A 24,663-nucleotide genomic window follows, 5' to 3' on the forward strand; every position below is an offset into this window, starting at 1 on the left:
ATGTACTAGGTGCTTTACATATATTATTTTATTCTCTCAACGAAGTTCACATATCACTATTTTCCTTTTTATGTGAGTGGAGCGAGGCTTGGAATGCCCTCCACCCCACAACCACTGGTAGAAAAACCAAAGTGGAAGCTACATCTTTCTTAATCCAGAGCTCGAAGGCTTACCCTCCATTTCCCAAGTTATTTATTGTAAACAGCTAATTAGTTAATATCTGTTAAAGAACGTTGGAGTTCATAACAAATGTAGAGGGTGCTCTTTTTTTTCCCCCACTGTAAAACCTTTGAAATAAAGGTGAAATAAAGGTGAAATAAAGGGTTGTATCTGATTCAGGTATCACTCATGCTTAGCATGAATGAGTAGGTGATCAAACAGTATTTGCTGGAGAAAACACTTGTATACTTGGGCTTGCTACCTTATTCCTAGCCCTGCTGCCATACCAAATTTATCTCCATGTCCACAGAACTGCCCCAAATGTTGCTATTTACAGAATGGGGATTTGATACTATTTATGCATTGAAATGAAGTGCCCCTAGCTCTAAAATTCTGTTTTAGATTACTTCACAATTTTGAGTACATTCATATTATATATATATATATATATATATATATATATATATATATATATATATAAACAGTCATACCTGGGAATTTCTACCCTTTTAAGCTAAGAATCCATCCTACATATTGTCATGACCGCAGTATGAAGACAGTGCAAAAATGCCAAGGGAGAACCAGGCAAACAGTGCTCATTCAGGGAAAATAAAGAAAGGCATCCCAGAGTGGTTATTTTTAGGAGGATTTCGAAGGAAAGAAATGGCAGGTGGCTGTGAATGCCCTACTAGGATATGATACATCAAAACCTCGCCTCTGGTTTTCTACTCCCCTGCCCTCAGTCTCCTAACATTGCAAAACTAACAATAAAATATTTCTTTTAAACATTTATTGGGGTTTCCTCTATATCTTGTCTTGTGGTTTAAGTAGTCATAAAGTAGCAAACATAGAGTAGACCAGGCCTTATAGCAGACACCTCTTGTGTACCACTTGAGATCTGCCTGTTTCTTTTTCTGCTGACACTCTGCCCCAGCTCCCACGATTTCATGCACACCAAATCTGACCAGGTCTTGCCTCACACAAGTGACCAGACACTCCACCCGATGTCCGTGTGTGTGCAACACTGAAGTGCAGGAGAATTAACACTCTGTGTTGTGAATCTTTGTCCAGTGATGACGGGACCAGCTTGATAATACATTTTGTGTGGTCTCTCCTTTCTTCCCTGCATCTCTCTCCCTGTCCTCCTCCTCATCCCCTGACTCTTGCTTTCTTGAGTTGTGTTTCCAATAAATTAATAGCACACACACCCCCTGCCACAGGCTTTCCTTTCTGGGGGACATAGGTTATGGCAAACACTGAGAATGGAAGGTTAACATCTTAGCAGTCGATATCCTTAAAACGAGGCCTTTATTTTTTGACTCATGGATAACAAATGTGATAACCAGAAATATAAAAGTGAAAAAAGTATCAATTCATTTGTTGGACCAGCTTACAGACATAAAAATCATGTTCCTCAGGAATATTTAATAAAAATGACCTGGGTTAATGCCCACAATATTAAAGATGAATAAAAGTAATGCATCTATTCTCTGTGATCTAATTTTACATAAAATATGTATTTATGTATATGTAAGAATGGCATGAAAAAACCCTGCCAACATGTTAACTATGATTATCCCCAGGTGGTGGTATTATGGATGGTCTTTATTCTTTTTTTATGTCTTTCTGGAATTTTCCCAATTGTCTATGATCATGCTTTACTTTTAAAATTAGAGGAAAAAATTACAGTTATTAGAAGTGAACAAAAAAAAGTGAACATAAAGAGTCATTTATTCCTTCTTTAAAAATTTTTTCTCCATAAAAGCAAATGTGTGTTTCTGCCTGTTAAAGCACGGTGGCATCCAGGTCCTTGTCTTTTTCACAGATCAAGAGTTGGTATGGTTTAAGCTATAATTCAATTGCCAACGGAAGTCCAGAAAGGGCTTCACACTTCAGGTTTGTGGAAGCTGCCATGGCAGTGAGGCTGAGTACACATTTACTAGTGGGAGGATGATATTAGTGACAATAATGATGGGGGCAGAGTACCAAGTAAGTCCTGACAGCATAAAGATGTTGTCAGAGCTCAGAAGTGGACCTGACCCCAAAGCCTAGATTTAATCTCCATTTCTACAAGGCATCCTGGCAGCCCTTAACATCATCCTCAATTGGTGATGATTGCTAAAGAGAAATAAGTACAGAGACAGTTTTGTATCCTTAGCATCATAATTGTTTTACATACAGGGAAAGTAGGTGACTGTCTATGTAGGGCAGTGAGAAGATTATGCCTGTGAGACTGTCTATGTAGGGAGTGAGAAGTCTATTGCAGATGCCTGAAATTCCTCAGTGTGATGGATTAAGTAATATCCACCACCAGGTTAGGTAAAGTCCCTCAGTGTATTCCTGAGAAAATATTATACCATTATTTGTCCTTATCATCTTATATTAAATGTTGGATTTTTACTTCTTTGACAACAAATTAACAGCAGATTGAAAGAACAAGGAGTAAAGAAAGGAGAAAGTTTGGCATCAGACACTTTAGAGAAGCAAGTTATTGCCTACTACTATAAAGGAAGTAGTGTGGATAGCTAATATCTATCCATCTACCTACCTACCTACCTGCTTACCTACCTAGCTACCTATCTAATCTCCATCCATCCATCAAGCATAACTTCAGTTCTATTTGACTGCAAAAGTCATATGGTAAATTGCCCCCAGTTCATCACCTTTTACATATTTTTCCCCCTTGCCATGTGACTTTATAGTTGTTCCCTCTAAGCTTGGAGCTCCAAGCCATAAGTCTTGCTTGGACCAAAGGTACATAAAGAGAAGTAAACCCTTGGTTATTTCCATTTGTTCCATGCCACTGTCATAAGGAGAGCAGATCCCAACAAGCCCATTGATCCAACGAGGATGAGAGATACTTGAAACAGAGCCTCCCCAGGTGAATGCAGACTAGATTAGCTGACCCCCATGTGACCTGCAGATGCATAATCAAGAGTGAGTGATTCCTATTTTAAACCACCAATTCTGGGGTGACCAATCACAGAGCAATAGCTGATATAAAGCTATTTGAGTTTCTACACTCTAAGTTCATTGTAGGATAGCTCAAATAACTTTGAACATCTGTGGACAGGAACTATCCTTTCTCCAGCAAAATGTCCAGCACAGAGTATATGACTGGCAATGTTTATTGAATGAATGATTCTTTGCAATATGTCTCAACCTCCCTTTTCAGCCTTGACTCTATGTTATGGGTTAAATTGGATCTCCCCCTAAAAAAGAGATGTTGAAATCCTAACCCCCTAGTACTTCAGAATGTAAACTTATTTAGATACAGGGTCTTTACAATAGTGATCAAGTTAAAAAAAAAATCATTAGGATAGATTGTAACCCAATATGACTGATGTCCTTAATAAAAGGTGGAATTTGGATACAGAGACAGGCATACAAAGAGGGAGATGATGTAAAGATACAAGGAAGAAAATGTCCATGTGACTGGGATGCAGGAACTACACAGTACGGAACACCGGGGTTATCTGCAGCCACTGGAAGTTAGGCTGATGCATGAGACAGCCACCCTTAGAGACTACAGAATGTTGCCCTGGTAACTCCTTGATTCCAGACTTGTAGCCTTCAGCACTGTGAGAGGAGGCATTTCTGTTGTTGTGGGCCACCTGGTTTTTGGTACTTTATCACGACAGTCACAAGAAACCAATATGCTTCACTGCTCTGCTGCCCACTCTCTACTTCAGCCACACCATGCTATGCCACTCCCTGCCAGTTTACTCCTCTCTGCCCTTATCCATACAATTCCTCTGTTGGGGAATTCTCTCCTTTCTCTTCTTCAACTACTTAACTTCTTATTCAACTTTCAGAACTCAATAGAAAGCTCGTCTCCTCTGAAAAGCCTGGTCCAAATACCACAGAGAGTGCATTTCTGGCTCTACTCTGTTCTCGTTTTTCCTTGCTTCACAGCTCTCCTAAGGTATGTGTCACATTGTAGTTAATGACCTGTTTGGATGCCTCCCCTCTTCACACACACACACACACACACACACACACACACATATACACACACCAAAACTATAAACTCCTGGGAGACAGGAACTATGTATTATTTCTCTCTCCTTACATTTTCCTTTTCTATTATGGCTCCTGGGTAGTATAGGCCTTTGGTAGATATCTGTTGACAGACCATAGAGGTTTAAAGGATGAGGATTTCCTTTGAGAATTAAAAACCTGAGAGGTGGCCAGAGGGACACTGTTGTTGTGGGGAGAGAGCCGTCCACAGGGCTGGCAAAGTGGACTGCTCAGGAGGATAGAGAGTGGCTACTTAAGCTCCTTCTCAAGGAGAGTCCAACTCTCCCCACAGCAAAAGTGTGAGTTAAAGTGCACTTCTGGTTCTATCTACACACTAGAAGTTCCTAATGGAAAGGAAAAGAACAAAGACAGCTGAAAGCCTCCTTCTCACCACCCCACTCAGAGCCCTCAGATTGGAGAGCGAAGATCTTGTGGGGTCATTGAAGTCAAGAAGACCTGGGTTGGAATTTCCTTCATACCAATTGTGTGACTTCTCTAAGCTTGTGTTTATTTCTTTTAAAGCCTGTGTTTATAAATAATAAAGATGGAGATGAGAAGGTGCTTCCTACTTCATAAGGCAGTTGTGCAGAACATATGTTACACACAACCTGAAAAAGCCTGGTGCATGGTAGGCATTCTTAAATGCCAGCTTTCCTGCTTTAGGCCTACTCAATTCGTAATTCGACCCAGAATGGGAATATTGCCTCTGTTGCAACACAGGCAAGTGATTAGAACATTCTGATCTTCAGAGCACACTGGCTTATTCTGTGATAATCACAGTAAAATATATGAAAGTGATTAAAGACAGAAGAAAATGGTGCAAACCCTACAACTCTGAGGAATTAAAGTCAAGTTCAACCCTTTATATAATTTTATAGATGAAAACCTTATAGAAATCAGGGTGAAAATGACAGTGGACAGACCCTTAACCCAAGCAATGAAAGGGGGTCTCTTTTTGTAATGATGGATGTATAACTCTTGGTTATATTTATCAGGGCTCACAGCTTTTTAACTGTTGGATAAAAATCATAGTATGGTACCTGGATTCAGGAAAGAATATAAATAATATATTTATAAATGCCAACAATTTTGTGGTCTCATTTCATACCTGTCACCTCACATTAGGAAATACATCTTTCTATACGTATTTAAACACAATAACCTTCCTTTCGTCTTTAGAACTATTTCAATTTCCATTATTAAAACATGTTCAGAGGCAAATTCTTGTTCTTAAAAATTGCAGTTCCTGAAAACCCTCTCCAAACTGAGCAAGATTATTTCCATAGTGCCTGGTTCCTCCATGTATGCATTTATTTTTATTTATTTGAGGAGATATTCTGGCAGCCAAACAGATTTGGCAACAGGTTGGCAGGTATGCCAGGGGCTAGACACAGCTGTTGGGTTAGCCTCTACTCAGAACAGCTACTCCAAAAACACCACCTAGATGGCAACTCTTCTCAGGCTCAAAGAGGGAGTAGAGACAAACAGAGCTTTGCCTTACAGTGAATACAAATATATTTAGAATATATTTACCCCTAGAGGATTAAGTTTTACTGTGTGTAAAAAAGAGAATGTGAGGTTTAGTGCCGTTCCTAACCAAGTTCTCCTATTAAATTCTTTAAATTACATATGAGAAAAATAAAATTAAAGAAAAGCAATATAAATAACCAAATTGTAGAGCACATATAATAAACACCTCTAAATCAGAAAGGCTCATAAAAATAATATTTTGAAGCTTTTACTAATAATATTAATAGAAAAACACTTAAAAATTAATATACCCTGTGCTGCCCTTTTTCCCTCTAGGAAGCTGAAAATGCTTCACGGGTGTTCTCAGCCAACCTTTAACATGTGCTATGGGTTTCAGGCAGCACACACTTTCTCTCTCCTGATTTGTGAATGGGTAGACCAGACCACAGAGAGGTTAGGGAAGTCTCCCGATTACTAACCCTGAATCATAGGTTTAGGATTATACTTTTCTGAATTCTTTTACACAGTACATCTCACTTTATGCTAGCCCAGATGATCTGGCTTTAGCCTTCCCACACTGCCTTCTCCCATCCCAGAGCCAGGAGGCTTCCTTTATAAGTCTGGTGTATACGCCTCCCTTCCAATTATGAAGTCACTTGACTCTTCTCCCAAAATCTGCCCTCAGGCAGAAACCAGCTCAGATTAGGGAGGTTTTGTGCAATCTTTTTCCTCCCACAAACTCCTGTCTAACAATCAGACATTCCTTCAAGGTACTAACTCAGATGGAATAAAGCTAGTTGAAAAATGCAAACACCAAACACGAGAGTCAGAGCCAACTACTTTTAAGCCTCAAGACAATCCTGTAAGGTAGGCATTATTTTCTCCTTGAATGGAGTCATGCATGTCTGCATTGATGCATCAATCACTTCTGCAGGAGCTGTGCTCATTATTGGGAATACAAAGATAAAAGAACTTATATCAGGGTAATGTTGTAAATTGTGCAAACACTACCTTCTTTCTCCCCCAGATAGAAAGAAAAACACGTAATGAGAAATTTTAAGACAGATTTGTGCTTTAAAACAAGATAAGTGGCAGGGCATCTGGATGGCTCAGTCAGTTAAGCTCCAACTCTTGGTTTTGACTCAGGTCATGATCTCAGGGTCATGAGATCGAGCCCAATGTCAGGTTCTACAGTCAGTGTGGTCTGCTAGTTTGCTTAGGATTCTTTCCCACTCTCTCTCTCTCCTCCTGTGCTCCTCCTTCCTGCTTAGTCTCTCTCTCTCTAAAATAAATAAATACGATATTTTAAAATAATAAATAAAACAAGGTAAGTCTCTCCAGAGATGAGAAATGACATGTGAAAAGGAAAGCTAAGGAGAACAAAGCTAAGAGGATGCCCTGTTGGCCTCCCAGCCTCCAGGTCAGAAATAGGCAGGGTCAGCCAGGAGTCCAGTTTTTGCAGGACAGCTGGAGTGAAAATGTTTCTCAAAGTGGTGAAGACCTGAGCCAGCCTCACTGCTTGAAATCAGTGGCAGGGGTGCATCTCCCACTGATGAAATAAAATGGAAAAGATTTGTCACCTGTCTGCTAGGCTGGAATTTATATGCAGCTACAGAGCTATGAAAGCTGAAAGACATTGTCCCAGCCTCAAGACTAAGAATGGAGTCAAGCTGGCCACTAGTCCTGCAAGAGATTGAGCAAAAGCAAAATCAAGGTTTTGACAAGGAGAGGTGGGAAGCAGAAGAGAGAAGAGAAGGGAGAAGGAACAAGAAAGGGAATAGAAGGAGAGGGAGAAAGAGAGGGAAAGAATTACAGAAACATCTCTCCTGAGATTAATCTGCAACTCCAGTTCTAAAATACATTTAAAATAAACAGAACAAATAACAAGGATATCTACAAAGTCCACAAATGGAGGAAGGATTTACCACAGAATAAACAGGAGTAATAGAAGAATTTGAATAAAGGTTATATAATAAATATGTTCGTTGTTTTTAAAGGAGCAAATGAAAAAAATATCCCCAATATGAAGAAAAGACCAGGAAGATATTTTTATTTTTTAAAAAAAATTTAAAAAAAATTATTCATACTTGAGAGAGACAGAGAGACAGAGAGAGGCAGAGATACAGGCAGATGGAGAAGCAGGTTCCATGCAGGGAGCCCGACATGGGACTCAATCCCAGGACCCCAGGATCACGCCCTGGGCTGAAGGAAGGCAGGCGCTAAACCACTAACCCACCCAGGTGTCCCCAGGAAGATATTTTTAAAACACAATAGAAATAAAACAAAAATAAGTGGATGTGAAAATAATTTACAGCAAATATCGTACCTTCTAATAAAACAGTAGGGCATTCTTTTAAAAATATGGGATAGAAAAAAAAGATGCCACTATGGAGTGAGTAGCCAGTAAGGGTATACCATCTGTATGCACTTTTGAAATGTGTAAAAATATTTTAGGTATATATACATCTATAGTAAAACTATAAAGAAAAATCAAGAACTTACATACACAAAATTCAGAATACTAGTTTATTTCTTGTGAGAGATGGGAATAACAATGGGAAAGGCTATAACAGAAGGTTTAAAAGGCTTATGTTTTAAAAAGATTGGGACACCTGGGTGGCTCAGTGGTTGAGCATCTGCCTTTGGCTCAGGGCGTGATCCCAGGGTCCTGGGATCAAGTTCTGCATCGGGCTCCCCTCAGGGAGCCTGCTTCTCCCTCTGCCTATGTCTCTGCCACTCTCTCTGTGTCTCTTATGAATAAATAAATGAAATCTTTTTAAAAATAACAATAAAAATAAAGATTTATTTAAGAGAGAGAGAGCACAAGTGGGAGGGGTAGAGGGAGAGGGAGAGAAAATCTCAAGATGACTCCACACTGAGTGCTGAGCCCAATGCAGGGCTCAATCCCATGATCCTGAGATCATGAACCAAGAATCAGATGCTTAACCGACTGTACCACCCAGGTGCCTGTCTTATTTTTTTTTCCAACCAGATTATTTAATACATGAGTACCAATAAATTATACCTGTATACAATGTACACCTTGTAATATTCTTTTGTATGTATGACATTCCTAATAATAAGTGAATAAAAGAAAAGACGAAGGAAGATAGAGGATAGATCACAAAGCTCCAAAATATTCTAATAGAGGGGCACCTGGCTGGGTCAGTTGATACAGCATGTGACCCTTGATCTCAGAGTCATGAGTTCGAGTTTTGTGAGGGTGTAGCAATTGCCTAAAAATAAAATCCTAAAAAATATATATATATATGTCTAATAGAAATTTCAGAAAAAGGGACTGGAGAGAATGGAAGGAAACTGCCTGTGTTCTGTGACCCCAAGTTATCAATTCCTGTGGTGTAATGGAATGGAGCCAGAGAGGAAAGGAGCACCTGGAGCTGTGCCTTACAGGGAGTATTTGGAGACATGATGGGGAGAAATTTTCTGTAACAGAAACATGACAGGAGCCCTCAGATTTGAAGTATACTTTAAGTGATATATACCCAGATGAACTACCATTTAAGAATACAAGCAAAAAAGAGATATGTCCAAATATGAGAAGACTAGACTATGGGTTTATTACTACCAGACTCTCATTGAAAGGACACCCCAGAAAGAAGAAAAATGAAACTAGAGGGAAGAAACGAAAAGGCAGAAACACTGGTCAATACAGACTTTGGTAAAATGTTGGGAAATTAATAAGTTTTAATATTACTGATTTTGTTATTTTTTATATCAAAATGAAGACTCTAGGTAACTACAATAAGAAAAGTGAGCAGTGGCGAGATGAGAGATCTTCAGTAAATAGTTACAACATAAAAATTACTTAGGTCCTCAAGTTCTTTGGGAGACAGAAATACTAAGACATTTTTAGAAGTATTTAGAAATAGATGTTAAAATTTTGAGGGTAGACAATAAAGAATAAAAGGCTAAGGTATAGCTTCCACACCATCCACACCAACAGAGGAACTTTTAAAAGGATGTAGAGGAGCAATGGGTGGCTCAATTAGTAGAGCTTCTGACTCTCGATTTTGACTCAGTGATGATCTTGGAGTCATGGGATCCAGCTCCACATTGGGCTCACGGCTGGGTGCAGAGTCTGCTTGAAATTGTCTCTCTCCCTCTGCCCCATTCCCTGCTCGCACACACACACTTTCTCTCTCTCTAAATAAACAAATAAATAAAATCTTTAAAAAATAATAGAAGGAGGTAGAAAATGTATCACTTCAAACAAAAGGCAGAATAGTTAAACAATAAGAACAACAAAGGAAAAACAGGGTGAATGAAAATTATAAAAACTGGAAGATATAAGAATAATTTCAATTATATCAAGAATCATGGTAAATATAAATGTATAAAGTTCCAACTGTCTACTGCAAATGAGAAATTTAATGTATCAAAAAATAAATTCCTGATCTTCATTGCACCACTCCTACTCCCACCTCAAACCTAGACCTAAAGTATTCTTCAGCTTATTGATGGCAACTCCATCCCTCCAGTGGCTCAGTCCAAACCTTGAAATCGTCTTTGATTCCTTCTTGTATCCCATATCCCATATCCAGCAATCCTTTGGACTCTACCTTAAAAACATTTCAAATATGTGATTACTTTTCATTCTTTCACTGTTACCACCCTGGGACAAGCTACCATCATTTGTTGCCTGGATTATTTCAATAGTCTCCTAATTGGCCTCTTGTTTCCAATTTGGCCATTCTTCCTCTCACACTGAGCTTCAGGCTCTTTCTCTCTTAGTCTTTCTTGCAAAATCAGGCATGGGGATCCTTTAAAATGTAATTCAGATCATGTACTTTCTGAGCTGAAAGCCTTCAATGGTCATTTCCTCACTTTGAGTAAATGCTAAGATTCCTAGAATGGCCTAAATGACCCTACATGGTCTGACTCTAGTGATTTCCTCTGCCTCACTTAATGCTTTCCACCTTCCTATTAGTTTCCTATTGCTGCTCTAACAAATTATCACAAATTTCGTGGCTTCAACAATACACATTATTTTATAGTTCTAGAGGTCTAAGGTCTTCCTTGGCTAAAATTACAGCATAGGCAGGGCCACCTTCCTCTAGAGGGTCTAGAGTCCATCCTTTGCCTTTTCCAGCTTCTAAGGCTGCCCATATATCTTGAATCATGTCCTTCCACATCTCCTTAACTCTCCTGTCTCTCTTTCTCCCTTTTAAGGATGCTTATTTTTATACTGGGCCTAGCCAGCTAATCCAGAATAATCTCCCAATCTCAAAGTAACTTAATCACATCTGCAAAATCACTTTTGCTATGTAAGGTGACATACTTACAGGTTCCTGGGACTAGAATATGGATTAGGAGTCCATGATTCTGCCTCCTACACTCACCATGCTCCCACCATGTGGACTTTTTACTGTTCCTCAGGTGCTCTGGCCATGATCCTACCTCATCACTTCTGGCTGTTCCCTCCACGCAGGATGCTTTCCTGTGAAATATCCTGGGGCTCACTCACTCAACTCCTTTAGTCTTTGTTCAATTGCTCCTTGTCCTCAAGGCCTTCCCTAATGACCCTATTTAAAATTATATCTCCATAGTACTCCAAAATCCCTATTTTCCTGATTTTCTTCCTATAGCATTTGCCATCTTTAAAAATAATAGAATTAATTATAATGTGCTGTCTCCTCCCACTTAAGGCAGGAAGATTTGTCTGCTTTATTCACTGGTGTATCTTTGGCGCCTAGAATGATACCTTGTTCCTGCTGGGTGCTGAGTAATTATTTGTTGAATGAGTGACTAAATGAGTAGATGGATGGACAAATGTATGGAAGGTCATATGGATGGATATATACACATATATACATTATATACATTATGTTATATGACATTATGTAATATACAAACACATGCATAGATGAGGCGGAATAAAGTTTTTAAGATGAGATTGGAAACCCTAATACCTGGGTTCAAATCCCAAATCTATAACTTGCTAAGGGTGTGAGTTTAGCCAAGTTAATTACCTTTTCAATCACTCAGGTCCTTCATGTATAAATTGGGAGTAATAATAATATCCAACTTGTAGTTTTCTTGTGTGGATTAATAAAGGTGACAGTATTTGGCTGTTTATTATTAAAATAGTAATAAGTCTGATTGAAGGGAAGAAAACATGGTCCTTACCCTCCAGGAACCTGTCCAGAGCAGTAGTCCTCTGACGGTGGGAACAGATGTTTATTAATATTTTTTATCTAAAGAAGGACATGCATCAGGCTGTCATAGTTGCTGTGTGGACTCTCCCTGGGCTCAGTTGAGAGTGTGCTGTGGGAAGAGTGGTAGTTCTACAACCTGTAAGGAGGGGTTCTTTCCTTCTTATTTACTGTCCCCTCTATTACTGTGTCCACTGACATAGTGGGTGTCCACTGAGTGGATTTATAACTGTCTAACCCTCACAAAGTGGAGAAATGGCTTAAAAAGATCCATTCAAAGAAAGAATGAAGATAATACTAATAGCAGAAACATAAGTGTATAGCAAGAAATGGCAAGGCAGACATTTCTCTTGTCCAGCCACATTAGGAGGTAAAAACAATGCCAAACTAATCTGATCTGTTGAGAAGCCACATAAAAATATATCAAGATGACAATTTGAAATATTTATTTCCACTCTCTTAATGATGAACTTTGCCCCAAATTCACATTGTGTCCTAAACTATTAGCAAATTGGTAATCTGAAGACATTACAATTATCAAGATATTGAGCACATCATTAAAATTTCTTAGAGTTTTATATTTTCTGTGTGATTTTATAATATACATTATACATCAGAAAAATACTACTGCAACTGATTTTCTAAAGATTTTATTTCAGAGAATGAGATCGAGCACATAGGGGAGAGGGACAAAGGGAGAGGGAGAGAGAATTTCAAGCAAAGTCCCCACTGAGCATGGAGCCTGACCTAGGGCTCAATCTCAAGACCCCAAGATCATGACCTGAGCTGAAATCAAGAGTCAATTTTTACCAACTGAGCCACCCTGGCACTCCTGCAAATAGTTTATAAATACATACATATATATATAAATATATATATATGATTGTATATGTTTTATAAATACATGTGTTTATATATGTATTATATATTGTATATACATATTATACATATATAAATCTTATATATGATATATATATATCTACATATATTTATATTCATACATAGAACACATTCTATCTACATCAAAACATGTCTTACTGATAGGGACACTAGTATCAAATAAATATGTACATCACGCAGGGGAGGAGATGCTTACAGTGCATTCTGATGGGGCACCTGACAGGAGAGCATAGAGACATAGAGAGCTTCTTTGAGGTGGAGATAATCCAGCCTAGAGGAAATCAGGGCTGAAGGCTGAAGGCTGAAGGCTGAAGGGCAGGTAGTTTTTAGTTAAGCACGGAGTGGGTGGCAGGGCATTCCAGACAGAAGGAGCAAAGACAGCAAGGACGTGGCAGACTTAGAGAACTGTAGGTGAAACAGGAGGTTAATGGTGAATCTGAGAGGGTGAATGAGATCCAGATCCACAGTGCAAATACATAGTTGAACAGGGATTTTGAATCAGGCCTTCTGGTATCAAATTTCCAGTATTTCCCTTGGGAAGCAGTAAGATGCACAGGCTAAACAAAGAAAAAAAACAAAACACAGGCTTTGGAATCAGATAGACTGAGGGTTTTTTTTTTTTTTTTTTATGGTGAAAAAAAATTAGATTTAGAGTCGGCTGGACTCAGTTTAAATGATCCCAATTTTGTTGGCAACATCCAAAGCATCATAGTCAGGAGCCAGTCGAACATATGCTTTCTTCTCACCATCAGGCCTGATCAAGGTGTTGACCTTGGCCACATCAATGTCATAGAGCTTCTTCACAGCCTGTTTGATCTGGTGCTTATTGGCCTTGACATCCACAATGAACACAAGTGTGTTGTTGTCTTCTATTTTCTTCATGGCTGACTCAGTAGTTAAGGGGAACCTGATGATGGCATAGTGATCAAGCTTGTTTGTCCTGGGGGCACTCTTTCAAGGACATTTGGGCTGCCTTCGGAGACGCAGGGTCTTGGGTCCTCGGAATGTAGGTGACGTGCGGATCTTCTTTTTTTTTGTGACTGTGCACGCCTTTCGGCACTGCTTTCTTAGCTTTCAAAGCCTTTGCTTTGGCTCGCCTTTGGGAGGGGCAGGGGCTTCCTTCTTCGCCTTCGGTGCCATCTTCGTGAAAGGGCCAGACTGAGGTTTGAATCCAAACAATGTCACTTGCTTTGTGATCTTGACTAAGATGTTTCTCTTTTATAATCATGGATCCCTAGTCTGCAAATGATAATAATAGCTATCAGTTAGGATCACTTGGAGGTTCATCTGAGATGGCATGTTCTACTTAAAGCAGTAGCTGGCCTATGACGAATAGGCCAGCTCAGTTACTGCTTTAAGGTAAGGATTTTCTAGGCAAGAGTAATATAGGGGCAGCATCGGTCTGGAGCTACCACAGGCAGCCTGCAAACTGCACGGCCAGAGAGGGCAGGTTTTGCTTGCACATTTTTCACTGAACCTCGAATGGCAATAGAAGGAAGGCTTCCATACTGTGAAGCCGACTGAGCAAATGGAGGGACAAGGAGGAGACCTTTAATATGAGTTGTGCTGGAATGGAACCAAATGAAGAGGTGAGAGAGGCTCAGAGAAACTCCCTGTGGAAAGTACTTATGAAAGGAGCATTCTGAGCAGGAGAAAAGGAATCACCCTTCCCTTTGGAAGAAACATCTAGTATAAACTGCTGCCACACTCCATAGTCAGAGCTTGCATGGGGCTGGGGACAGGGATAGGCAAGGTTTGCCACTGGTTTGCTCCAACTGCATGTCTTCAGCAATGCTCTGAGGAAGGTAGGGAAGCACAAGTAGGATCTTCAATGAAGCAATGCCTGAAAGAATTTCTATGAGCAAGTGAAGAAAAGGGAACAAAAAGCAGGAGAAGTAGAGCTCTGTGTGTGCATGCATGCATATGTAGGTGTACAGAAGATGATATTTTATTTTTATGTTTTGAATAATTCATTAAAAGAGAATTCACTCATTTTATCTCAGGAAAACCTAATCCAAGAGAATGACATTAAAATAAGAATAGGAGGCAGAGTTCTCAACTTTATGGGATACTCCATGGCGTGTTGTAACTCAGTCACACCAACTGTCACAGTCTCCTTGTGTCACTGTTTTTTAATCCACATGGCTGTTTTGACCATAGCATTGGCAGCTCTAGAGGGCACAGGCTAAAAGACATAGGAAACATGTACCAGCCTGGATTCACTTTGAATCCTTACATGCAACCTTCAGGCTCTCTTTCTTCTATATGTGTATCTGGTGACACAGCAATTAGACTAGCAATTAGACTGTGGCAGCTCTTGTCACAGCTGTGGAGTGGGCACATTTCAAGGCAGTACTTCATCTCTTCTAGGTAGTGAGATGATTAGACTTGGCTTCTCCCCAACTCTGCTCTCACCACAGGAACACCCATCTTCTTTGTTGGGGGAAGAAATCTGCTCCAGCTACTGGACAATTTTCACTTTTGTGGAGAGTACAGATCATCATGTGGTGTGATGGAAAGAGTCCTTTTCATTCTTGATCTTCCAATTACTGGTAATTTGGTTTGGGGCAAGTAACTTCTCTGAATCTGAAATATCTCATCTACAAATGAAGAGATAATATTAATTTCAAAAGATGGTTACAAAGATTGAATAAAATAATTTGGTGCCTTGCATATAACTACCAATGCAACAAATGATAATTTCTTTATTTAATGAAAAGTTACTGAATTCCCCATCAAGGCTTTCTCCACGTGGTAAGAAGAGGACTCTAGATCTGAACTGTCCTCTCTGCTAGTGATCCCATAGACAAGAGGGTAATCTCCTCCCTCAGTATCAATAACAATTTCCAGAGAACACGGATCAGCTCTGTTTTGGCCACATGTACACCCCTGGACCATGACAATGTCCCGAGTGATGGGATACTTTGACATCCTATGTCACTTGACCTCTCCTAAGTGGGCAGGTAGAGAGATAAAAATAGCAATAATGCAGTGGTGCCTATTACTCCAGTATAAATGCCATAAAGTGGTAGAGAGGTGAGAGATTCACAGTGGAAGTTCTGCAATGCCACACACAATTTTTAATGAGAGTCTTGACTTCTCAATCTGTCAGGTTCTTCCCATTCCTTTAGTTCCACAATTATAAAACAACTGGCCATTTGTTCTAAATATACATCAAGTAGAAATAGCATTATATATTTAACATTTATATAACATTTATATAAACATTATATATTTAGCAATTATATAACATCAATGTTTAGTATTAAGAAAAATGAATGAAGAAACATAATAAGGAAAAGTAAATTATTGGTAATAACATTCTCTAGATGACCATTAGACGAGAACCTGAGAAACACTCGACATATCTACTGGGCTTTGAGAAATCTAACTGCATAAAATCCTGGAAAATCTGCTACCTGGATACCACTAGTGGGCTAAATATCAATTTCTAATTTCTATGATATGGAGACTCCTGGAGAAGTCTGGATGAAACAACAAGAAAGAAGTCAGAGAAGAGAAAACAGCTAGGGAATATGGACTGTCATAAAGTTATAAGATATACAGTAAAAATGTAATGTGGGAAGACACCAGGTGGTACAGAGCTGACATCAAATTTTCATAGCCAACATGTGTAACAATAATAAGATAGCAACATCTCTATAGTGTGTATTGTGTATTGTTCTAAGCATTCTATATATCATTTAACCCTTTTAAGAGTCCTGTGAGGTAAGGATGTGATATTGATCTCAGTTTGACACCAATTAGAGGTAACAAAAATAATGAGAGTGTGAAAGGCCACTTATTAAAATAAATAACAGTTTCCCTGGTGAGTTGCAACCTTCCTTTACTTATAGAAATGTCAGTTTGACACTATCTTCATCTAGTACTGCAATTATTTTAAAACACTGTCACCAATTTATTTTATGTAAAAATTGTATGTGAGAAATATAGTGCTATTACACTAGGAGAGATCTTCTGGATTTCTCAGAGCATTAATAGGACTCACAACCCCTGGTGTCACTTCTAGAGATTTTGCTTGTTACTTTTGGCCTTGTAAAATGAACAAATTTGTATCTTTGTTGCTATAGAGTATAATGCATTTGATTTATAAGGTTGCCACGTTAGGAAATAAAGCACTTTCTATAATTAACACTCTCATTAGAATGCATTTCTTACTTTTGAAGTTAATGGCAGAGATAACACTTAGGAGAATTAATAAAGGATTGTCCAGAGACAGATCATAGACATGATCAAAGCATCAGATGTGATAAAGAATGTCAACTGAGCATCAAGGAAACATGATAGGTTTAAGTACTGTTTAGCTTTACCTCTAGTTATTTCTATAATGTACAGTGTTCTTTGCTTCATGTATCATTCTTTTAGGAAACTATGGTGATAAGCTACTGCATTGTTCATTCCTCATAGCAACCTGTTGAGCCAGGTAGCTATTTTACTCCTTGGATTTGAGAAACAGAATCAGTGAGGCCAAAGCATTTAACACATATTAGTTACAGGTTAAAAGGTAGACTTCAAATCTTCTGAATTTGGTATTTTTTAATTCTTTGAGCCAACTGATCATCTTTAAAATCATGTATTTGTTTTGTTTCATATATTTTCAAGATAATTTTTAAAAACCTTTAAAATGAAGGAGAAAAGAATCACCCATAAACCCATTATTCTGTATTTTATTTCCTGATTCTAATCACTCCCTAGTCACTGTCTATATGCATATATATTTTACATAAAGGTAACACAAGTGTACCAGATAGTCTCAGGCTTCAGGAATTACTTTTACTTTTAATACTCAGATTCCAATAGTTGGAGTTTTCATCTGTTGTAGGAAGGGCTGTGTGTTGTTAAGGTCTCCTCAAAAGTTTCCATGTATCCCAAAGAATGCTTAGTGTTTTAAAAATCCCATTCTGCTACAGAAGTGGCCTAGACCCAGTGATGTGCTGGCTTCACAACTGGCTCTCCAAGAAAAAAAAATAGTATATAAATAAATATAAATTTATCATTAACTTTACTGATATAAAAGATGTGTAACACAATTTACCATTATAATAAAATATACATTAGTTTTCACAGTACTTCCATGTAGCAATTGATTCTTACAGAATGATTTCACTGATATTTGCAGAACTTTTGTGCCCATAGAAAGCATGGTTGCAACCTATAAAAAAGTGTGGCTCTGACAAATGCTGGTTGATATTTTGGTTTACATAAAGAAATACAGGGATCCCTGGGTGGCGCAGTGGTTTAGCGCCTGCCTTTGGCCCAGGGCGCAATCCTGGAGACCCTGGATCGAATCCCATGTCGGGCTCCCGGTGCATGGAGCCTGCTTCTCCCTCTGCCTGTGTCTCTGCCTCTCTCTCTCTCTCTCTCTCTGTGTGACTATCATAAATAAATAAAAATTAAAAAAAAAAAAGAAATACAGCAAAAATGAAACAATGAAAACATGTCAGAGCTTTATTCATTCGGTCCTCAGGAGCATTTTGTGCTATTCACAATGTAATAGCTACAGACATGACCCAATTTTAAGTATATCTGGATTTTTAACATTTTCTGTATCACTTTCTTACATCTAGAAAGTCAACAAAATAATAAATCAAGCCCTGTTTTGTAGCACTTGCCCATTTCCATGGCTTGTAAAAGCTATCAACATGACATCATCAAACATAGAGTTCAGAAGACTTATGCAGTAGCATTCTTTTGTACAATATCTCTACCCTCCTGATACCAGAGATGTAAGTAGGGGCATCTGGGTGGGACATTCGGTTAAGCATCTGACACTTGGTTTCTGCTCAGGTCATGATCCCAGTATCCTGGGATCAAGCCCCACATGGGGCTCCATGCTCAGCAGAGTCTGCTTGAGATTTTCTCTCTCTCTCTGTCCCTGACCCTCACGCTCTCTAAAAATAAACAAACCTTAAAGAAAAAGAGAGATAAGTAACTTGAAGAGCAAAAGTGATAGTACAATATAATAAAAGTGGTTTTGTATATTTCTTACCTTCATTTTTAGTAAAATGTATTTAATTGTAAGATTACATAATGGATTTTTAATAATGTCTGCACTTAACAATGATCTCACAAAATCCATGAAAATTTAACAACTGGGTCTTAGAAGCTGTCATGAGCTGCCTTCAGCACACTATTTCCTAGGCCACATTTTTGTTCAGGTTCCAGCATCTTAGAAAGACCCTCCCCTTCACTGCTACTCATAGGGGAAGGGGGGAGGGTAGGCTCAGGAGATTTTTCAAAAAGGAAAGGCAATCCATAGAGATGCACCTCTACATAAAGGCAAACTCATTATTATGCAGAGCAGTTAAGTTCCACATATTTTCCTATTTCAGAGAAGGATTTTTACTCCACTCAATGTTACCAAAAGGGCCACCAAAAAATTTCCTTCCAAACAAAGAAATCATCTTCTCCAAAAACAAACTCTAGGTTCTATCTCTGAAGGTAGACCCTTCTTGTAATTTTCTAAATAGATCTTTCTCTCTTAAAACCAGGATTATTTTTAAAAATATGCAAGTCTACTCTATGTTCTAATGGGCTCAGTCATATTATAAATATCTACAACATAAATACCTACAATATCTACAACATATACATGTTGTAAATATGTTAATCTTACTATAAATGTTATATACAACTGTATTTTACATAATGTTTGCTTTTGTGCTTTTCCAACATAATATATTGTAAACATTTTCCTATTGTGTTTGTAGTTTCCATTTTACTGGCTGCATATAATAGAATATTTCCTATTGATTACAGTATTTTTTAAGTTTATTTACTCGTTTAACAAAAAATTATGGAGAACCTATATGAGGTGTTTTGGTACTGGAAAATGATCAGTGATGCATGATGTTCCCCCTTTATGCAACACACAGTCTAGTTGGGGAGAGAAACATTGCACCAAACACACAAATTGGGATAAAAGCTGAGTGAAAAGGTCAGCATATGATCGGAAGGATTAACAGAGGCAGGACCATATAGGGTCTTTTTTTTTTTTTTTTTTTTTTTTTATATTTTATTGGTGTTCAATTTACTAACATACAGAATAACACCCAGTGCCCGTCACCCATTCACTCCCACCCCCCGCCCTCCTCCCCTTCTACCACCCCTAGTTCGTTTCCCAGAGTTAGCAGTCTTTACGTTCTGTCTCCCTTTCTGATATTTCCCACACATTTCTTCTCCCTTCCCTTATATTCCCTTTCACTATTATTTATATTCCCCAAATGAATGAGAACATATAATGTTTGTCCTTCTCCGACTGACTTACTTCACTCAGCATAATACCCTCCAGTTCCATCCACGTTGAAGCAAATGGTGGGTATTTGTCATTTCTAATAGCTGAGTAATATTCCATTGTATACATAAACCACATCTTCTTTATCCATTCATCTTTCGTTGGACACCGAGGCTCCTTCCACAGTTTGGCTATCGTGGCCATTGCTGCTAGAAACATCGGGGTGCAGGTGTCCCGGCGTTTCATTGCATTTGTATCTTTGGGGTAAATCCCCAACAGTGCAATTGCTGGGTCGTAGGGCAGGTCTATTTTTAACTGTTTGAGGAACCTCCACACAGTTTTCCAGAGTGGCTGCACCAGTTCACATTCCCACCAACAGTGTAAGAGGGTTCCCTTTTCTCCGCATCCTCTCCAACATTTGTGGTTTCCTGCCTTGTTAATTTTCCCCATTCTCACTGGTGTGAGGTGGTATCTCATTGTAGTTTTGATTTGTATTTCCCTGATGGCAAGTGATGCAGAGCATTTTCTCATATGCATGTTGGCCATGTCTATGTCTTCCTCTGTGAGATTTCTGTTCATGTCTTTTGCCCATTTCATGATTGGATTGTTTGTTTCTTTGGTGTTGAGTTTAATAAGTTCTTTATAGATCTTGGAAACTAGCCCTTTATCTGATATGTCATTTGCAAATATCTTCTCCCATTCTGTAGGTTGTCTTTGAGTTTTGTTGACTGTATCCTTTGCTGTGCAAAAGCTTCTTATCTTGATGAAGTCCCAATAGTTCATTTTTGCTTTTGTTTCTTTTGCCTTCGTGGATGTATCTTGCAAGAAGTTACTATGGCCGAGTTCAAAAAGGGTGTTGCCTGTGTTCTTCTCTAGGATTTTGATGGAATCTTGTCTCACATTTAGATCTTTCATCCATTTTGAGTTTATCTTTGTGTATGGTGAAAGAGAGTGGTCTAGTTTCATTCTTCTGCATGTGGATGTCCAATTTTCCCAGCACCATTTATTGAAGAGACTGTCTTTCTTCCAATGGATAGTCTTTCCTCCTTTATCGAATATTAGTTGCCCATAAAGTTCAGGGTCCACTTCTGGATTCTCTATTCTGTTCCACTGATCTATGTGTCTGTTTTTGTGCCAGTACCACACTGTCTTGATGACCACAGCTTTGTAGTACAACCTGAAATCTGGCATTGTGATGCCCCCAGATATGGTTTTCTTTTTTAAAATTCCCCTGGCTATTCGGGGTCTTTTCTGATTCCACACAAATCTTAAAATAATTTGTTCTAACTCTCTGAAGAAAGTCCATGGTATTTTGATAGGGATTGCATTAAACGTGTATATTGCCCTGGGTAACATTGACATTTTTACAATATTAATTCTGCCAATCCATGAGCATGGAATATTTTTCCATCTCTTTGTGTCTTCCTCAATTTCTTTCAGAAGTGTTCTATAGTTTTGAGGGTATAGATCCTTTACATCTTTGGTGAGGTTTATTCCTAGGTATCTTATGCTTTTGGGTGCAATTGTAAATGGGATTGACTCCTTAATTTCTCTTTCTTCAGTCTCATTGTTAGTGTATAGAAATGCCACTGACTTCTGGGCATTGATTTTGTATCCTGCCACGCTACCGAATTGCTGTATGAGTTCTAGCAATCTTGGGGTGGAGACTTTTGGGTTTTCTATGTAGAGTATCATGTCATCGGCGAAGAGGGAGAGTTTGACTTCTTCTTTGCCAATTTGAATGCCTTTAATGTCTTTTTGTTGTCTGATTGCTGAGGCTAGGACTTCCAGTACTATGTTGAATAGCAGTGGTGAGAGTGGACATCCCTGTCTTGTTCCTGATCTTAGGGGAAAGGCTCCCAGTGCTTCCCCATTGAGAATGATATTTGCTGTGGGCTTTTCATAGATAGCTTTTAAGATGTCGAGGAATGTTCCCTCTATCCCTACACTCTGAAGAGTTTTGATCAGGAATGGATGCTGTATTTTGTCAAATGCTTTCTCTGCATCCAATGAGAGGATCATATGGTTCTTGGTTTTTCTCTTGCTGATATGATGAATCACATTGATTGTTTTACGGGTGTTGAACCAGCCTTGTGTCCCAGGGATAAATCCTACTTGGTCATGGTGAATAATTTTCTTAATGAACTGTTGGATCCTATTGGCCAGTATCTTGTTGAGAATTTTTGCATCCATGTTCATCAGGGATATTGGTCTGTAATTCTCCTTTTTGGCGGGGTCTTTGTCTGGCTTTGGAATTAAGGTGATGCTGGCTTCATAGAACGAATTTGGAAGTACTCCATCTCTTTCTATCTTTCCAAACAGCTTTAGGAGAATAGGTATGATTTCTTCTTTAAACGTTTGATAAAATTCTCCTGGGAAGCCATCTGGCCCTGGACTCTTGTGTCTTGGGAGGTTTTTGATGACTGCTTCAATTTCCTCCCTGGTTATTGGCCTGTTCAGGTTTTCTATTTCTTCCTGTTCCAGTTTTGGTAGTTTGTGGCTTTCCAGGAATGCGTCCATTTCTTCTAGATTGCCTAATTTATTGGCGTATAGCTGTTCATAATATGTTTTTAAAATCGTTTGTATTTCCTTGGTGTTGGTAGTGATCTCTCCTTTCTCATTCATGATTTTATTAATTTGAGTCTTCTCTCTCTTCTTTTTAATAAGGCTGGCTAATGGTTTATCTATCTTATTAATTCTTTCAAAGAACCAACTCCTGGTTCTGTTGATCTGTTCCACAGTTCTTCTGGTCTCGATTTCGTTGAGTTCTGCTCGAATCTTTATTAACTCCCTTCTTCTCTTGGGTGTAGGATCTATTTGCTGTTTTTTCTCTAGCTCCTTTATGTGTAAGGTTAGCTTTTGTATTTGAGTTCTTTCCAGTTTTTGAATGGATGCTTGTATTGCGATGTATTTCCCCCTTAGGACTGCTTTTGCTGCATCCCAAAGATTTTGAACGGTTGTATCTTCATTCTCATTAGTTTCCATGAATCTTTTTAATTCTTCCTTAATTTCCTGGTTGACCCTTTTATCTTTTAGCAGGATGGTCCTTAACCTCCATGTGTTTGAGGTCCTTCCAAACTTCTTGTTGTGATTTAGTTCTAATTTCAAGGCATTATGGTCCGAGAATATGCAGGGGACAATCCCAATCTTTTGGTATCGGTTCAGACCTGATTTGTGACCCAATATGTGGTCTATTCTGGAGAAAGTTCCATGTGCGCTTGAGAAGAATGTGTATTCAGTTGAGTTTGGATGTAAAGTTCTGTAGATATCTGTGAAATCTATCTGGTCCAGTGTATCATTTAAAGCTCTCGTTTCTTTGGAGATGTTTTGCTTAGAAGACCTATCGAGTATAGAAAGAGCTAGATTGAAGTCACCAAGTATAAGTGTATTATTATCTAAGTATTTCTTCACTTTGGTTAATAATTGATTTATATATTTGGCAGCTCCCACATTCGGAGCATATATATTGAGGATTGTTAAGTCCTCTTGTTGAATAGATCCTTTAAGTATGATATAGTGTCCCTCTTCATCTCTCACTACAGTCTTTGGGGTAAATTTTAGTTTATCTGATATAAGGATGGCTACCCCTGCTTTCTTTTGAGGACCATTCGAATGGTAAATGGTTCTCCAACCTTTTATTTTCAGGCTGTAGGTGTCCTTCTGTCTAAAATGAGTCTCTTGTAGACAGCAAATAGATGGGTCCTGCTTTTTTATCCAGTCTGAAACCCTGCGCCTTTTGATGGGGTCATTAAGCCCGTTCACATTCAGAGTTACTATTGAGAGATATGAGTTTAGTGTCATCATGGTATCTATTCAGTCTTTGTTTTTGTGGACTGTTCCACTGAACTTCTTCTTAAAGGGGAATTTTAAGAGGCCCCCTTAAAATTTCTTGCAGAGCTGGTTTGGAGGTCACATATTCTTTTAGTTGCTGCCTGTCTTGGAAGCTCTTTATCTCTCCTTCCATTTTGAATGAGAGCCTTGCTGGATAAAGTATTCTTGGTTGCATGTTCTTCTCATTTAGGACCTTGAATATATCCTGCCAGCCCTTTCTGGCCTGCCAGGTCTCTGTGGAGAGGTCTGCTGTTACCCTAATACTCCTCCCCATAAAAGTCAGGGATTTCTTGTCTCTTGCTGCTTTAAGGATCTTCTCTTTATCTTTGGAATTTGCAAGCTTCACAATTAAATGTCGAGGTGTTGAACGGTTTTTATTGATTTTAGGGGGGGATCTCTCTATTTCCTGGATCTGAATGCCTGTTTCCCTTCCCAGATTAGGAAAGTTTTCAGCTAGAATTTGTTCAAATACATATTCTGGCCCTCTGTCCCTTTCGGCGCCCTCGGGAACCCCAATTAAACGTAGGTTTTTCTTCCTCAGGCTGTCGTTTATTTCCCTTAATCTATCTTCATGGTCTTTTAATTGTTTGTCTCTTTTTTCCTCAGTTTCCCTCTTTGCTATCAACTTGTCTTCTAGGTCACTCACTCGTTCTTCCACCTCGTTAACCCTCGTCGTTAGGACTTCTAGTTTGGATTGCATCTCATTCAATTGATTTTTAATTTCTGCCTGATTAGCTCTAAATTCTGCAGTCATGAAGTCTCTTGAGTCCTTTATACTTTTTTCTAGAGCCACCAGTAGCTGTATAATAGTGCTTCTGAATTGGCTTTCTGACATTGAATTGTAATCCAGATTTT

The 24,663-nt window shown here is 38.7% G+C and overlaps 1 long non-coding RNA gene across 1 annotated transcript in view; it reads right to left on the reverse strand.

Moving 5' to 3' along the window:
- Positions 1 to 14,834: 14,834 nt before the first annotated feature.
- LOC119864870 overlaps positions 14,835 to 24,663 on the reverse strand; it is a 31,568-nt gene continuing 21,739 nt past the window's right edge. The window contains exon 2 of the long non-coding RNA XR_005375347.1: positions 14,835 to 15,322. This is a non-coding gene — a long non-coding RNA (uncharacterized LOC119864870). The remainder of the gene's footprint in view (positions 15,323 to 24,663) is intronic.

The sequence above is a fragment of the Canis lupus genome, chromosome 21, assembly GCF_011100685.1.
Source record: "Canis lupus familiaris isolate Mischka breed German Shepherd chromosome 21, alternate assembly UU_Cfam_GSD_1.0, whole genome shotgun sequence".
In the NCBI taxonomy this organism is placed as follows: Eukaryota; Metazoa; Chordata; class Mammalia; order Carnivora; family Canidae; genus Canis; species Canis lupus.